Raw genomic sequence first — 18,889 nt, forward strand, 5'->3', positions numbered from 1 at the left:
CACCATCCATGAGTCAGTACAGAGATAAAGTACTGGCCATTTTTCTCGTTCAGCAATGTCCAAGGCCAGCTGGATGGCTTTCACCTCTGCAAACTGACTCCATTCACCCTCTCCTTTTCTGCAACAAGTTTCTGCAACTTGTCTCAGGGGACTCCACACAGCTGCCTTCCATCTCTGATGCTTTCCCACAACATGGCAGGACCCATCAGTAAACAAGGCATATTGCTTTTCACTCTCTGACAGTTCATTATATGGTGGGGCCTCTTCAGCACGCGTCACCTCCTCTTCTGGTGACATCCCAAAATCTTTGCCCTCTGGCCAGTCCATGATGACTTCTAGAATTCCTGGACGACTGGGATTTCCTATTCGAGCTCGTTGTGTGATTAGTGTAGCCCACTTACTCCATGTAGCATCAGTTGCATGATGTGTAGAGGAGACCCTGCCTTTGAACATCCAGCCCAGCACAGGCAACCGGGGTGCCAGGAGGAGCGGTGCTTCAGTTCCAATCACTTCTGAAGCAGCTCGAACCCCTTCATAGGCTGCCAGTTTCTCTTTTTCAGTGGGAGTATAGCTGGCCTCGGATCCTTTATATCCCCGACTCCAAAAGCCAAGGGGCTGACCTCGAGTCTCCCCTGGAGCTTTCTGCCAGACACTCCAGGTAGGACCATTCTCCCCGGCTGCGGTACAGAGCACATTTAAACATCTGGCCAGGTCCAGACTGGTCCAAGGGCTACTGCATTAAGTATTTCTCATTTAATTTGTTCAAAGGCTTGTTGTTGCCCAGGGCCCCATTTGAAATCATTCTTCTTCCGGGTCACGTGATAGAGAAGGCTCACAATCAGACTGTAATTTGGGATGTGCATTCTCCAGAACCCCACAACACCTAAGAAAGCTTGTGTTTCTTTCTTGTTAGTTGGTGGAGACGTTGTTAGCTTGTTGATCACATCTGTGGGGATCTGGCGACATCCATCTTGCCATTTTATTCCCAAAAATTGAATCTCCTGTGCAGGTCCCTTGACCTTACTCCATTTTATGGCAAAACCGGCCTTCAGCAGGATTTGGATTATCTTCCTCCCTTTCTCAAAAACTTCTTCCACTGTATCGCCTTACACAATAATGTCATCAATGTATTGCAGGTGTTCTGGAGCTTGACCCTGTTCCAGTGCAGTCTGGATCACTCCGTGGCAAATGGTAGGGCTGTGTTTCCACCCCTGGGGCAGTCGGTTCCAAGTGTGTTGGACACCCCTCCAAGTGAAAGCAAACTGTGACACGCACTCTGCTGCCAAAGGGATTGAGAAAAATGCATTGGCAATATCAATTGTGGCAACCCACTTGGCTGCCTTTGACTCCAGTTCATACTGAAGTTCTAGCATGTCCGGTACGGCAGCACTCAATGGTGGTGTGACTTCATTCAGGCCACGATAGTCTACTGTTAGTCTCCACTCTCCGTTAGACTTTTGCACTGGCCATATGGGGCTACTAAAGGGTGAGCGGGTATTGCTTATCGCTCCTTGGCTCTCCAGTTTACGGATCAGCTTATGGATGGGAATCAAGGAGTCTTGGTTGGTGCGATATTGCCGCCGGTGCACTTTTGTGGTCGCAATAGGCACTTGTTGTTCTTTGACCTTCAGCAACCCCACAACAGAAGGATCCTCTGAGAGACCAGGCAAGGTAGACAGCTGCTTAATTTCCTCTGTTTCCAAGGCAGCGATACCAAAAGCCCATCTATACCCTTTTGGGTCTTTGAAGTACCCTCTCCTGAGATAGTCTATGCCAAGGATGCATGGAGCCCCTGGACCAGTCAGAATAGGATGCTTTTGCCACTTCCTCCCAGTCAGGCTGATTTCAGCCTCCAGTACAGATAACTCTTGGGATCCTCCTGTCACTCCAGAAATATAAATGGGTTTCACCCCTTGATACCTTGATGGCATCAGAGTACACTGTGCACTGGTATCTACTAGAGCCTTACACTCCTGTGGGACTGATGTGCTAGGCCATCTGATCCACACAGTCCAGTAAACCCGATTATCCCTCTCCTCCACCTGGCTGGAGGCAGGGCCCCTCTAATAGTGATCATAAGATTGTCCACTTATGTCTTGTAGATAGCGATTAGTATACCTTATCACTGGAGCTGGAGTTAAATCAGCTCTTCCACTCCATCTGGGCAACTGCTCACCAGAGACTGGGGCAGCAACTTTCCTGGGAGGATCATCCTTCACCATTGTTCTCCTCTTCAGTTCACGCACCCGTTGCTCTAGAGCTGAAGTAGGTTTTCCATCCCACTTTCTCATGTCTTCTCCGTGATCCTGCAGGTAAAACCATAGGGTGGCCTGTGGCATGTACCTCCTATATTTTCTTTCTCGAGCAGTAGGGCGCCTTCTGTTAATAGTTGAGACATGGGTTGGTACACGTGGGGAGCTGGATGGATTGGATAAATTGTCTCTCAATTGCTTGAACTCCTGGGACAGTTTTTCCACAGCTGAAATGATGGAAGGGGTGAGATTGTCTTCGAACTCTCCGAGTTGACAAATCAGGTAATCCACTGTTGATGATATTCCGTCATTCCAGGTCATTGATGCCAATGAGTGGGCATATGATGATGGTGCACTCCGTGTAAGTTTCCACCACATGGGTCGTGTACATTCGACTTCATCTGGATCTACGGATGTGTTCCTGGCATCCGGCCTATGATAGATCATCTCTAGAATGGCTGATTCCCTCAGGGACTGGATGCCTTTCTCTATCTTGGTCCAGTTGGCTGAGCGATTCGTAATATCGTCTTTGTAGGGAAACCTTTCCTTCACAGCTGCCAGGAGCCACCTCCAAAGGCTGAGGGCTCGCTTCTCTCTTGCAATCTCTTTGTCAATTCCTCCTTCCCTAGCAAGTGATCCCAGCTGCTTGGCTTCCTTACCTTCCAGGTCGTGACCGTCAGCCCCATTGTCCCAGCACTGGAGCAACCAGGTGACAATGTGCTCCCCTGGAAGGCGGGTGAAATCTTTTCGCATATTCCGCAGCTCGGTTGAGGTCCGGGGTCGAGAAGTCATCTCTTCTTCTTCTTCCTCTTCCTCTGATCCACGTAGTAGTAACTCTTGTTCAGATGCCGTTCCATGTAGTAATGGCATTGGGTCTTCATCTTTCTTCGCTTCACCGGTTGCTCTTTGTGCCTCTCATTTGCTTTTGCTTACAGGGGCAACAGACATTTTCACAAAATGGCCATTTGATTTAGCTGCAGTGTTTGTCACTGTGGTTGGAGTGACTGCAGTGTCTGCCACTAGGGTTGGAGTGGCTGCAGTGTCTGTTGCCGGGATTGGTGCAGCTGTTGTGCTTGGGAGTTGAGTAACACCAACAGCTGCATTGTCTGTTGCTGTCGGGGTGTGAGTAGCTACTGTGCTTGTCACTGGGGTTGGTGTAGCTGCAGTGCTTGGTGTAGCCACATTGTCTGTTGCTGTTGGGGTTTGAGTAGCTGCAGTGCTTGGAGTAGCCGCATTGTTGCTGTCGGGGTTTGAGTAGCTGCTGTGCTTGTCACTGGGGTTGGTGTAGCTGCTGTATTTGAAGTTGGAGTAGTTGCGTTGTCTGGTCTGGTCAGGGTTTGAGTAGCTGCTGTGCTTGTAGTTGGCATAGCTGCGTTGTCTGTTGCTTTCCCATCAGATCCAGAGACATTTTTTTCCCTTTGAAGGTGCTGGATGGTGTTGAGCAGGGCTCTGTAGGCATAGGCCAAGCCCCAGCACGTTGCAGCGAGTTGTCCCTCTCTGGTATAAACAGAATGACAGCACATCTCGTTTAAGTGTTTTACTAGTTTTTCCGGATGTTGCACTTGTTCAGGGGTGAAGTTCCAAAGCACTGGAGGGGCCCACTGGCCTAGATACTTGCCCATACTATCCCACACACCCTGCCACTCATGACTGTCCAGCCTCAGGGAAAATCTCCTGGTGGTCCTCCTATATCGTCGTCTAACCCTAGACCAGATTTGAACCTGATACTGCTTAACTTTTGAGATCAGACGAAATAGGGTGTTCTCAGGGTGGGATGGCCGTGGGTAAAACACACTCCGTATGTGTGCCAACATGCTGATCCCCAGCACAATCAGCAGGCAGGTTTCGAGGGTATTCAAAGGCCATCTAAAACCTTCAGAACTCTCAACTGCTGTTGCAAATAGGCTGGTGGGGGAACGGGGGGTGAAAAGGAATGCCTCCTTTGTAAGTTGACCACCCGAGGAGAAAAAAAAAGATATGCAATTGCTAAAATATTTCATTATATACCTCCCAATGTATAGAGGTGATAGCCACATCGGAAGCACAAACCGGACCAGTTTCATGATCAATGAGTCTATTGTATTACAAGTCATTACCATGAAGTACAGTGAAACAAGAACCTTAGCCCAGGCCCCCCAGCCGATAAACACTAAAACAGCAAATAGTGGCTGTAAGTAAGGTACAACATGCTGAAACTCTGAGATCAAGCGCAACAAGTCTGAGAGCCAAATAATCACCATTGTGATGAGTAGTAACAATGAATGCTTATCACAAATATGATTAGACACACTCTGGTCAGATCTGTCGTTATCTCAACCCTTTGTGCCCCACGTTGCGCGCCACAAAGAACTGTTGTGGTTTGAGCCCAGCCGGTAACTCAGAACCACACAGCTGCTCGCTCACTCCCCCCCTTCTTCCTCCCCCCGCTCCCGGAGGGATGGGGAGCAGAATCGGAAGAATGTAACTCCCACAGTTTGAGATAAGAGCAGTCCAGTAACTAAGGTATAATACAAAACCACTGCTGCTACCATCAATGATAATAATGTTTAGTGAAATAACAAGGGGAGAGGATACAATTGATCACCACCTGCCGACTGATACCCAGCCTGACCCGAGCAGTGATCTGGGCCTTCCGGATAACTCCCCCCAGTTTATATACTGGGCATGACATGCTGTGGTATGGAATACCCCTTTGGCTAGTTTGGGTCAGGTGTCCTGTCTCTGTTTCCTCTCGGCTTCCCCTCCTCCCTGGCAAAGCATGAGACTGAGAAAGTCCTTGGTCGGAGTAAACATTCCTTAGCAACAACTAAAAACATCAGTGTTATCAGCGTTGTTCCCAGGCTGAAGGTCAAAAACACAGCACTGCACCAGCTACTAAGAAAGAGAAAAATGACTGCTATAGCTGAACCCAGGACAACACCTCAGTATAAAAATACCCAACTTTTTATTAGGTTTACTACTTCCCTGAATTCAAATTCATCCTGATGTAGGAAAGAAGGAAGTCAGGAGACTTGATTTTCAGAAATACCAATCAAAATAAAAGTAAAAACAGGGAGCTGTGTATAAATGTAGGATCCTCTTACACTGATTTCCACAGCAGAAAGGTATCATACTGAATTTATCATAAATGAATCTGAAACAGTTTTTGATAAAGCTCACGAAGTAAAAGATCCAAGTGCTGGCAGTAATCTACACACTTGTCACACACTTCTCTTGGGAAGTTTGCTGCAACTGCCTGTGCAATTCTAGAAATAGGTGAGAGCAAATAGCAAATATGAATATTTTGCCACTGCTCGATTCCCTGAAAAATATCTTGAGCTTTTAAATTTTTTTTCTTGATCTGGCACATAACTGAGAACATTCCTAAATTACTTTTTCATGCAATTATACTTTTCCACCAAGACACATGAGGATTTCTAAACAAGGACAGTGGTGCTATGTACAGACCTCAGGACTGCAAGAGCACATTCTCATCACTGCTAACACTTAATATCTCAAAAAGTATGCTGTTTTTAACATGAAAGCAAAACTGTTCTGCTTGATAAATTTTATAAGTTCAAAACAGTTATAATTTTGGAAAATGTTATTCAATAAGGGAAACCTTAGTTTAAAGTTCCTCGATCTTTCAAGTTGGGCTTTTCCCTAGTGTCTCGTGATATGCAATGAATATTCTCAAATCCATTTCACATTGTTAAGAACACACAGCTGATCAGTACTATCTTGTCCTTTGCCTTCTTTTTGCATCTGCAAAACCAAAAAGTACACAATTAATGGAGAAGTTTCTCCTATTATATCACTTAAAGTTTACAGTAATGCATACAGGTCTTCTATAAAGACATGCTACGGATACCTCTTGAGAACTCCAACATGTTCACATGTGCACATGCGTAGCTAGCAATTATTTCTGCAAGTCAGTTGACACAATACATCTCTGCTTTAAACTAGACCATTGTTAGCATGCTATTTAACCCACAAATCTGAAACATACACTTATTTTCTGCAGCTTTTTATATGAAAGGCCTTGCACATAACTAAACAAACAAGTGTAGCACTGTAAGTTATGTATTTTGTGTGTATAGTGCTTAGCTTTAAGACTATGAAAGTCAATCCACAGGCTTCCTCTGACTAAAGAAACAACATACCAAAGGTCACTATCTACTTAAGACAAGGATGTACCTAAAATTACATTTTAGAATTTTTGCCTTGTGATTCTTGAAAATACAGTGTCCTGGGTTCAGTTGTAGCAGTTATTTTTCTCCTTCTTAGTAGCTGGTGCAGTGCTGTGTTTTCAACTTTAGTCTGAGAAAAGTGCTGATAACACACCGATGTTTTTAGTTGTTGCTAAGTAATGTTTACTCTGATCAAGGACTTTCTCAGTCACATGCTTTGCTAGGGAGGAGGGGAAGCTGGGAGGAAGCAGAGACAGGACACCTGACCCAAACTGGCCAAAGGGGTATTCCATACCACAGCACATCATGCCCAGTATATGAACTGGGGGGAGTTACCCAGAAGGGCCAGATGGCTGCTCGGGTCGGGCTGGGTATCGGTCGGCGAGTGGTGACCAATTGTATCCTCTCCCCTTGTTATTTCCCTTATCATTATTATTAGTGGTGGTGGTAGTAGTGGTTTTGTATTATACCTTAGTTACTGGACTGTTCTTATCTCAAACTGTGGGAGTTACATTCTTTTGGTTCTCCTCCTCATCCCTCCGGGAGTGAGGGGAGAAAGAAGGGGGGAGTGAGCGAGCGGCTGTGTGGTTCTGTGTTACCGGCTTGGCTTAAACTATGACAGTGATTTTTGGCGCCCAACATGGGTCTCGAAGACTTCAGATAACGACAAATCTGACCAAAGCGTGTCTAATTGTATTATTTGTGACAAGCATTGATTGTTTCGGATTAATAGTCACTTGTCACAATGTTGATTTACTGGCTCTCAGAGTTGTTGCGCATGGTCTCGGAGTTTCAGCATGTTGTACCTTACTTACAGCCAGTATTTGCTGTTTTAGTGCTTATCAGCTGGGGGGCCTGGGCTAAGGTTATTGTTTCACAGTACTTCATGGTAAGGACTTCTAATACAATACACTCATTGATCATGAAACTGGTCTGGCTTATGTTCCCAGTGTGGTCATCATCTCTATACTTTGGGAGACATATAATGGAATTTTTTAGCAATTACAAATAATTTTTTTTCTCCTCTGGGGGTCAACCTATGAAGGAGACATTCCCTCACACCCTCCGCTCCCCCACCAGGCTATTTACAGCAGCATTTGAGAATTCTAAAGGTGTTGGATGGCCTTTGAATACCCTTGAAACCTGCCTGCTGATTGTGCTGGGGATCAGCCTGTTGCTACACATATGGCGTGTGTTTTACCCACGGCCATCCCACCCTGAGAACACCCTATTTCGTCTGATCTCGAAAGTTAAGCAGGGTCAGGTTAGGGTCTTGTCTAGGGTTAGACTATGATATAGGAGGACCACCAAGAGATTTACCCCGAGGCTGGACAGTCATGAGTGGCAGGGTGTGTGGGATCGTATGGGCAAGTATCTAGGCCAGTGGGCCCCCCCAGTGCTTTGGAACTTCACCCCTGAACAAGTGCAAAATCCGGAAATATTATCAGAACACTTACACAAAGTGTGCTGTCATTCTGGCAATACCAAAAAAGGACAACTTTCTGCAACATACTGGGGCTTGACCTATGCCTACAGAGCCCTGCTCAACACTATCCAGCACATTGAAAGGGAAAAAAATGTCTCTGGATTTGATAGGAAAGCAAGAGACAACATAGCTATTCAACCCTCAAGCACAACAGCTACACCAACCCTGACAACAGACACTGCAGCCACTCCAACCACAGTGACAGACACTGCAGCTAAACCAAATGGCCAATCTGTGACAATATCAGATGCCCCTGTAACAAAGGGGAAAAGCAAACGAGAGGCACAAAGAGCAACCCGTGAAGTGAAGAAAGATGAAGATCCAATGCACTTACTACAGGGGACACCATATGAACAACGGTTATTAATACAGGAATCAGAGGAAGAGGAGGAAGAAGAGGTGACTTCTAGATCCCAGACCTCGACCGTGCTGCGGAATATGTGAAAAGTTTGCACCCATCTTCCAGGAGAGCACATCGTCACCGGGTTGCTCCGATGCTGGACAATGGGGCTGATGGTCACGAACTAGAAAGCAGGGAAGACAAGCAGCTGGGATCACTTGCTAGGGAAGGGGGAACTGACAAAGTGATTGCAAAAGAGAAACGAGCCCTCAGCCTTTGGAGGCAGCTCTTGGCAGCTGTGAAGGAAAGGTTTCCCTACAAGGACGATATTATGAGTTGCTCAGCCAACTGGACCACGATAGAGAGAGGCATCCAGTCCCTGAGGGAATCAGCCATTCCAGAGATGATCTATCGTAGGCCAGATGCTGGGAATGCACCTGTAGATCAGGATGAAGTTGAATGTACATGACCCATGTGGCGGAAACTTACATGGAGTGCGCCATCATCATATGCCCACACATTGTCATCAATGACATGGAGTGAGGCAGCACCACCAACAGTGGATGAACTGAATCGTCAACTCCGAGAGTTCGAAGACAATCTCACCCCTTCCAACATTTCAGCTGTGGAAAAACTGTCCCAGGAGTTCAAACAATTGAGAGATGATCTATCCAATCTATCCAGCTCCCCACGTGCACCAACCCATGTCTCAGCTATTAACAGAAGGTGCCCTACTGCTTGAGAGAGAAGATATACGAGGCACATGCCATGGGCCACCCTATGGTTTTACCTGCGGGATCACGGAGAAGACATGAGAAAGTGGGATGGAAAACCTACCTCAGTTCTGGAGCAACGGGTGCGTGAACTGAAGAGGAGAACAATGGACAAGGATGATCCTCCCAGAAAAGCTGCTGCTCCAGTCTCTGGTGAGCAATTTCTCAGATGGAGAGGAAGAGCTGATTTTACTCCAGCTCCTTTGATAAGCAATACTAATGCCTTTCTACAAGACATAAGTGGACAATCTTATGATCACTATTAGAGGGGCCCTGCCTCCAGCCAGGTGGAGGAGAGGGACAATCAGGATTACTGGACTGTCTGGATCAGATGGCCTGGCACATCAGTCCCACAGGAGTATAAGGCTCTAGTAGATACCGGTGCACGGTGCACCCTGATGCCATCAAGGTATCAAGGGGTGGAACCCATTTATATTTCTGGAGTGACAGGAGGATCCCAAAAGTTAACTGTACTGGAGGCTGAAATCAGCCTGACTGGGAGGAAGTGGCAAATGCATCCTATTCTGACTGGTCCAGGGGCTCCATGCATCCTTGGCATAGACTATCTCAGGAGAGGGTACTTCAAAGACCCAAAAAGATATCGATGGGCTTTTGGTATTGCTGCCTTGGAGATGGAGGAAATTAAGAAGCTGTCCACCTTGCCTGGTCTCTCAGAGGATCCTTCTGTTGTGGGGTTGCTGAAGGTCGAAGAACAAGAAGTGCCAATCACGACCACAACAGTGCACCGGAACAAAAATGTCCACTGGCAACTACAGCAAGTTAAAACCAGAAGATGTAACTTTAGAAGGGACTTCTCTCCCAGTAATTTAGCTGTTCCCCTCCAGAGACATCTGCAGGACTTTTTTTACAAGGATTTCAGAACAATACAGTGATTTGGACATCGATAATGCAGATGTTGCAATGCAGATGCTGTGCTGTTATCTTGATGGTTCCATGAACTTCCATTGTATTTGCTTTCCTCTAAAGAGGAATATCAGGAATTCAATTATTTGGGGTTGTTGTTTGGGCTTTTTTCTGGTCATCTTATAAAGCCATACATTCCTGCTTAAAGCTTTAACCCACACGCTGTGTGTTGAGACCCTGAGCTGGCTGCATTTGATGCATACCCTCATTTTGAACACTGGCTGAAATTCTTTCAGTGCTGGAAGCAACTTGATCTGTACCGCCACCTTTTCTGCTTCTTTACCATCTGCAAATACATCAAAAAGTGCATCCAAGGCTTCCCCTGTTACCACAAGAGAAGACTCCTTCATAGCAACGTCAAGAAGAAATTTTCCAATCATCTGAAATAAGAAAGAAAAATCTGTTTTTCCAGCAATGCTTAGGAAAATTGAAAGAAGTATCAAAACTGGTTTAGGCTTGCAATGCCAATTTTGCTTTTTTACTTTTAGTGTTTCAGCTGTATCTTGTCATTTTGCCAGGATGCTGCCAGAAATTCGAAGGATGCTCACTACATTCACTCTAACACTGGCATTGCTGCTCTGAATACTAGCTTCACATAAAGCCAATAGCTGCTCCGGAGGGGGGGAAGACGACAGACACATTTACATTTCCATGGAAATTTTCAAATATGACATTTAGATAATTTGCAGAGACTCCTGTATTATGAAAACTACATGAATTTTGAAAATGTAATTAGCAAGAAAACAGTTAAACTCTCCCTTTCAAGTTCTTAAGGTGTTTCTTCCAGAACATAACCAAGGATGTCATGAAGCTGAAGGAAACAGTTCTGAGCCTAAAGGGATTTTCATAAATTTACCTAGCTCAATACTTATTTTCCAACTCATTACAACTTATAGTATAGAATCTCATTTTTCAGTTTACAGCCAGAAAGGACCAGAGAACATCTAGTATTACATCTTGTATAATAAAATATTATGCTTCATTCCTATATTTAGTTCATTAATTCATGTCCAACCAAGATTTTAGAAAGACAACCAGATTCAACTGGATGACTCAGGAAATAAAGAATCCACATTTCTAGGTGCTAATTTACTAAATGCTTGTGTTGTGGTTTAAGCCCCGCCGATAACTCAGAACCATGCAGCTGCTCGCTCACTACCCCCCTTCTTCCTCCCCCTGCTCCCAGAGGGACGGGGAGGAGAATCAAAAGAATCTATGTGGGGTCGTATTTGAAGGACAGTGGACATGTGATGAGCCAGCCATATGAGGGCATCTTCTAAGCATGCAGCCGCATACCAAGAAGAAGATAAGAGGATGTGAACCAGCCATCAGAGAGTTTCTTCTAAACACGTAGCCGCATACCAAGAAGAAGATAAGAGGAAGAAAACATCTGCAGTCAGATACATGGGAAGAACACCAGGAATTAGGTGATCCAATAAGGACACTTACCGAGCCACGTGATTGCCTCGTGCAAGAGGGCTTTTACCAATCAAAAGGCACGTGACCGCATGTAGAGATAGAAAACTCTGTATATAAAGGGATCGTGGGAACAATAAAGTGGCTTCTGCTTGATTCACATTGAAACGTGTAGGGTCCATTGTCGTCTCTCCTCAGTTGGTGACCCCGACGTGATCGTCATACGATAGTACCGGGAGCAACCCCGAAGGAGAGGACCGGCTGGAGAGCCGAGCCAGCGGGACTGGAGTCGGGATGGATCGGAGGACGGTCCGTGAAGAAAAAGAATGTACGTTGCAACGGGACACCCTTGGAGGTGAGCAGCCAGTAATAAGAGATGGGGCAGAGTGTAACAAAGGAAGAAAGTGCGATTGTGAAACTGCTCCTACATATACTCTCTAAGAGAGGAATTAAACACTATGAGCTTGTGCTCTGAAAATTACTAATATGGTGCCGAGAGAACAGGTTCCCCCCAGATCCACAGGCTGCTTTTAAGGTCGAAACTTGGGAAAAGGTTGGGGAATGGTTATGGGATGCCATAAGCGACAGCAACAAAGAAGCTAAGGGACTAGCAACAACTTGGAAGCTGATTCTAATGACCCTTCAAGCAATGAGGGCAGTGTGATCAGCTGCTGCCAGAGCTTTTATAGCTTTACAGCCCCCATAGCCTAAGATCAAAGTTTTCGATCGGCTCCCTGTCCCTTCCCCCGCTGCCCCGTCGGCACCTCTGACAGAGGACGAGGTGGATCCCTGGAAAAATGAGGAGATGGAAGTGAATGAATCCTGGTCCGTACCGCTGCCTCCCGACCCTTGCATAGAAAAGCCACCCAGGGGAGAGCCACCGCCCGTCCCACCCGACCCGTCTCACTCCAAGAGCCAGCCATCGCTTTTTCCACCTCTCCCTCCGTCCATGCCTCCCCCACCAACGTCTCTGCGAAAATCATCCACGCTCGAGCCCCACAGGGAACCGGACTGGGTGCAGAAACTACTTTGAAAGTTGGAGGACTTGGAAAGAGATAAGATCGCTCGAGAAGAACACAGGGGGAGGAGGAGGGCATGATAGCAAGCTGCGGGAAACTCCAGGGGGTGGGGGGAGGCGAGAGGCGAAGCTGCGGGAAGCTCCAGGGGGTGGGGGGAGGCGAGAGATGAAACTGCTAAAACTGACGGGGACCCAACAGGACGATGGAGAGGGATTATTCAGAATGCGTTAGTGGGGGGAAAAAAAAAAAAAAAAAAAAATTGCAAAAGAATTTGCAAAAGGATAGAAAAAAGGGGGATTTGAGACAAGGAAGTACAAAATGCAATATAATCTTTTGTAAATAAGAAAATTTAGTTCTAAGTAACTTTAAGCTTGGTGGCTTTGTATATAACAACAAAACTTTCCAAACCTAAAAAAAGGCCCGACCAAAAGAACACAATAAGGGTCCTTGTCTAAGATGAATCGTTGTAGCTGACATAGTTTTGGAACCTTATGACCTTCACATAAAATTTATTGTAACCAAAACAGGATTGTAGCTAAGGAGTAGCTGAAACTAAGCAGATGTTCAGGAGGTGATGTAGCGAAGTTAACTGATAAGTAGAAGGACAAGGAGAAATCACTCATTTATGCCAGCAGTGTTACCGAACTAATTAAGTTGGCAAGTTCTTAACGAGTTCTACGAATCAATTTGGCGACCCAGATGGGACCCTCTCTGCTCGGCTGCAGGACCCGCTGAGAACAGGGCTCCCTGGGGCCCCTGGGGAATTTTCCCGGAGGGACCCCTCGACTCACTCGGATCACTGCAGGAGCAGACAAGGACCATCTTTAAGAAGGTATTCTTTTGTAAATATTGGTTTGTTTTGGTTAACATTCCGTAAGTCGTAGGAGACGTCCTGCACGGGAGTCTGTTTGAAGTTTGGATTTTGGTGGGTTAACCTTTTGTTTGGAGCCTTCTGTAAATCGAGATATAGAAATCTTGTAGGTAAAGGCGTATACCCGGCTGCTAGCGCTCGATTGGTATACATTTGGATTTGTTTCTGTTTGTGACTTGCTGGTATTTGACCTAGTTTTGTGGATTATCATGGTAATGATTTTGGTGTTGACGATATAATATGGTTAAGGCTGCACTGTATGTTGTGATTGTGTCCTTAATAGCTGTTTGTCTAATTGGATTTTGTTTGTGTTTTAGGTATTGTAGTTGTGTGGAGTGTGTTTGTGGGATCCCTTGTGTGTGTGTGTAAAATTAATAATGGGATATCAACAGAGCGAAGTAATGTATGCAGATATGTTTTTCACGTTAAGAAACCAGCAGGAGTGGCAGAAGGAATGTGGAATTAAGAGAGCTCTGCCAGATCCCTTAATTTTAGCTTTGGAAAGGGACAGGAGCAATTAGAGAAAGGTCACATTAAACTGACCACAAGCCCTTGGAATACCCCAATTTTTACAATTCCAAAGAGAAGCGGCAAATGGCGCCTATTGCATGATCTGAGGAAAATTAATGAGGTCATGGAGGATATGGGGGCGTTACAGCCTGGATTACTCTCCCCAAATATGATTCCGAAAAATTGGGACATTTTAATTATCGATTTAAAAGATTGCTTTTTTACCATTCCCCTGCATCCAGAAGATTATCAGAAATTTGCTTTTTCTGTACCGAGCGTAAACAAAAGTGAACCTATGAAAAGATACCACTGGGTAGTGTTACCGCAGGGCATGAAAAATTCAACAACCATGTGCCAGGTTTACGTGGCCTGGGCACTTACTCCGGTACCTGAAGCGCATCCAGACTTGCTTATTTATCATTACATGGATGACATTTTGATAGCCGGAAAACAGCTGAATGGAGACCAATTGATTGTTGAATTACAAAATGTGTTGCAGTCAAACGGGCTACAATTGGCCCCTGAAAAAATACAAAAAACAGAAGTATGGAAGTATCTTGGCTGGGAAATCAACAAAGCAGTTGTTCGACCTCAAAAGGTGGAACTCCGGACGGAGATCCACACCTTGAATGATGTACAAAAATCGTTAGGAGATTTAAACTGGGTAAGGACCTATGCGGTATTACCAACGAGGAGTTGGCACCTCTGATGAGGTTACTCAGGGGAGGAGGTGGTGCAAACGCACCCCGGACATTGACAAATGAGGCCAAAGAGGCTTTACAGCAGATTAGCATAAAAGTTAATAAAGCCTACACCCATCGCTGGAACCCTGATTATGGGATAGGTTTAGCAATAATCAATAGTGAGCAGCACCCTTTTGCTGTAATACTGCAATGGATTCCTGGAAGAGATCCTTTGCGGTTATTAGAGTGGGTGTTTTTATCGGCACAGTCAAAGCGGACAGTTACAACACGAATGGAGGCGCTAGCACAATTAATCATGAGGGGGTGAAATCAAATTGTTGAAATAGCAGGGAAAGAACCATCTTTTATCATAATACCTTTAGTGGCAGAATATTTAGCTTGGGCTTTGCTCCAGTGTATTTTATTGCAAGTGGCGTTGCTGGATTATTCGGGTGAAGTAAAGGTGCACTATCCACCACACAAGTTTTTTTTAGTGTACTACATTCCTGTCAAATAGAAGAGTGACCTAGACACTCTGCACGTCCGGTAGACAGTGCTACAGTCTTTACAGATGCAGGAGGAAGATCTCAAAAGGCTGTCATCACGTGGCAGGCCAACGGGCAATGGCATGATGTAGTTTTAACAGACTGTCAAGGCTCCACACAGCATTTGGAGTTGCAAGCCATGGTAGAAATGGTTGCTCGATGGAAGACAACACCAGTTAATGTTGTTTGTGATTCACTGTATGTAGTAGGAGTTGTATCACGTATAGAACGAGCATTGCTGAAAGAGATAAACGATGAGGTATTGTACAAACTATTTCGGAGGTTGTGGCTATTGCTGTCAGAAAGACAATGTGAATATTTTATCACCCATATTCGGAGTCACACAGGAATAATCGAAGGCTTAGCGGAAGGCAACCGGAGAGCCGACAAGCTGGTAGTGCCGCTATGGGCGGCTCCCTCAACGGACCGGTTCGCGCAAGCCAGACGGTCTCATGATTTTTTCCACCAGTCAGCCAAAGTACTGCGCTGCCAATTCGGGCTGTCTGAATCAGATGCCCGGGGCATTGTCCAGTCGTGCCCCGATTGTCAACAGTATCCCGGAGGCTTGGCTCCTGGAGTCAATCCTCATGGTACTGGACCTTTAGAAATTTGGCAAATGGATGTTATGCATGTCCCAGAATTCGGTGAACAAAAATATGTGCATGTCTGCTTGGATTGTTTTTCTCTTGCAGTTTGGGCTACAGCTCAGACTGGCGAATCTAGCAAACGTGCAGCGTCACATGCGTTCGGCTATAGCGGCCCTTGGCGTGCCACGAGAAATCAAAACTGACAACAGCCTTGGCTATGTAGCTCATTCCATGCAAGCGTTTTTCCAGCTCTGGGGCATTACTCACGTGACCGGTATGCCCCATTCACCTACCGGTCAGGCTATGGTCAAATGTATGAATCAGACATTGAAGCGTTTGCTTCAAAAACAAAAAGGGAGAGAAATTACTATATCACCAACAGATAGATTAAACAAAGTCCTATATGTGTTAAATTTTTTATGATTGCCGCAAGATAGCTTGGTGCCACCAATGGTAAAACACAGGGCTGGTCTACAAGGAGGGTTGGAAGAAGTTAAGAGCAGACAATGTAAGGTAATGATTAAAAACGGGATAACAGGGGCCTGGGAAGGACCATTTAAGTTAATCACATGGGGAAGAGGATATGCATGTGTTGTTACAGATACAGGAACCAGATGGATACCAGCCAAGTGGGTAAAGCCATGGCAAGAAAAGTTGCATGACCCACCCGAAAACACCCCAGCACCTAAGGACTCCGTGCCATAACTGTGGAACTTGGGAGCCTTGGAGTTTGTGTGTTTGCGAGTATTGTGGGGTCAGATGGTATTGTCGAAGTTCTAGGGCACGCGCGGGGTAGAAGGTTATCAGTCACAATGGTTCAAGGGATATGTGTCAAATGACACATTGTTTAAGTTAGAGCTCAATATTACTTGTCAACAAGGATACAACTGAGGCCCGATTGTAATGATCAGGTACAATTTTGGGATGTGCTGTCTCGAGTTATCGTCTCCTTGTTTGCACCTGGAGTAGCTGCAGCAAAAGCATGAGGAGACATGACTAAGTTAGGGTGTTGGGCCGCAAAGTAGATAAATTTAGCGTCAGAAGAACTTATGCAAATGCTTAATGATGTAGATAGCACAAGACACGCTGTTTTGCAAAATAGAGCTGCAATTGATTTTTGCTTTTAGCACAGGGTCATGGGCTTGAGGATTTTGAAGGGATGTGCTGTATGAATCTCTCTGACCATTCGGAGTCAATTCATAAAAGTCTCAAGGAGATAAAAGGCAACATGAACAAACTAACGGTGGTCAATTCAGGTTCAGATAAGTGGTTAAGGGGTTGGGGCATAATGGGATGGCTTTTAGATCTTTGTAAAAAAGGCATTGTAATTTTAAGAATAATTGTGATTGTATTGTTAATCGTTCCCTGTATCTTAAAGGGAGTGTCTAACATGATTACTAATTCCTTGAAGAAAGTTTGGCTGGTTCAAAGAGAAAAAGGGGGAACTGTGGGGTCGTATTTGGAGGACAGTGGACATGTGATGAGCCAGCCATATGAGGGCATCTTCTAAGCATGCAGCCGCATACCAAGAAGAAGATAAGAGGATGTGAACCAGCCATCAGAGAGTTTCTTCTAAACACGTAGCCGCATACCAAGAAGAAGATAAGAGGAAGAAAACATCTGCAGTCAGATACATGGGAAGAACACCAGGAATTAGGTGATCCAATAAGGACACTTACCGAGCCACGTGATTGCCTCGTGCAAGAGGGCTTTTACCAACCAAAAGGCGTGTGACTGCATGTAGAGATAGAAAACTCTGTATATAAAGGGATCGTGGGAACAATAAAGTGGCTTCTGCTTGATTCACATTGAATCGTGTAGGGTCCATTGTCGTCTCTCCTCAAATCTAACTCCCACAGGTTGAGATAAGAACAGTCCAGTAACTAAGGTATAATACAAAACCACTACTGCTACCACCAATAATAATAACGATAAGGGGAATAACAAGGGGAGAGAATACAATTGCTCACCACCTGCCAACCGATACCCAGCCCGACCCGAGCAGCGATCTGGCCCTTCTGGGAAACTCCTCCCAGTTTCTATACTGGGCGTGACGTGCTGTGGTATGGAATACCCCTTTGGCTAGTTTGGGTCAGGTGTCCTGTCTCTGCTTCCTCCCGGCTTCCCCTCCTCCCTGGCAGAGCAAGAGACTGAGAAAGTCCTTGGTCGGAGTAAACATTACTTAGCAACAACTAAAAACATCGGTGTGTTATCAGCACTATTCCCAGACTAAAGTCGAAAACACAGTACTGCACCAGCTACTAAGAAGGAGAAAAATGATTGCTACTGCTGAACCCGGGACAGCTTGTCATTATATCCATCTCCTAAAGATAGCACCTGTGGCTTATTGCTATTTTGGTTTTGAAATACCTTTCATCTGTTTACATGTTAAGGAAGAGATACATAAAAAAGTATTCCTGTAAGGTCTATGAAAAATACAAAGAGTGAATGCTATTAAATCTATTCTTTCAGTGTTCACATTTACTGAAATTTAGCACTTCATTTAAATGGTTTTGTTTCAAAAACTTTCCAGCACAATCTCACATGAATTTGCACCTACCAGAGCATTTGAGTTTGAAAGCCTTTACCTGGGAGATGTACTTTGATGCCACTGTTTGTGGAAGAGCCCTTAAAGTGCTAGTTATGGCTTCTAGGAATTCTGTGTCTTTAGGAAGTTCTGTCAAAGAATTGAACCCAGAGCCAAAAGTTAAACAGTATGATGAAGGATATGAGAAGCAAAGAAATACAAATTCCTTAATTTTTCCTGCAGGTAGTACTGCAAACAGCTACATTTTCAGAGACTGGTCTTTGTAGGTTGTAACCAGAGCAATTTGTTTGAATTCAGTATTAATTGCATCTGCAGGTTAGAACACAGTTGGTCCTCATTTTCAGGCATATCCCTGGTTAAGACACTTGTGTGACCTAACGTATGGTACAAAGCACTGCCATCAGAACAGAGGCTTGAAAACTGGTTATCGCATGGAAGCCGTCATACAGGAACTAAGAAAGCTACAGAAGCTGACTGTGTACTTTAACTCCTTCTGTTTTCTAAGCAGGCTTTTTAGGCACCCAGAACACTGGACTCCTGCCAATTCATATGAAGAACATGTTTTCCGGTGGTTTAATAACCTTTCAGAAATGTATGACTCAAACACTGCATTACTGTTGCTTAACTACAAATTCATCGATACCAGCCATCATCTTCAATGCATGTTCTGCATTTCTTGAAGCTTTTTCTTTTCCCCCAATGTGTTCTTATTTTCTGGACCACTCCAGATGCAGAACCTCTTGATTATTTCGTGCATATCTATCTC

The 18,889-nt window shown here is 45.1% G+C and overlaps 1 pseudogene; it reads right to left on the reverse strand.

The window, feature by feature from the left end:
- Positions 1-5,877: 5,877 nt before the first annotated feature.
- The window catches only part of LOC115619270, a 40,832-nt pseudogene continuing 27,820 nt past the window's right edge, over positions 5,878-18,889 (reverse strand).

This window comes from Strigops habroptila, chromosome W (genome assembly GCF_004027225.2).
Source record: "Strigops habroptila isolate Jane chromosome W, bStrHab1.2.pri, whole genome shotgun sequence".
Classification (NCBI taxonomy): Eukaryota; Metazoa; Chordata; class Aves; order Psittaciformes; family Psittacidae; genus Strigops; species Strigops habroptila.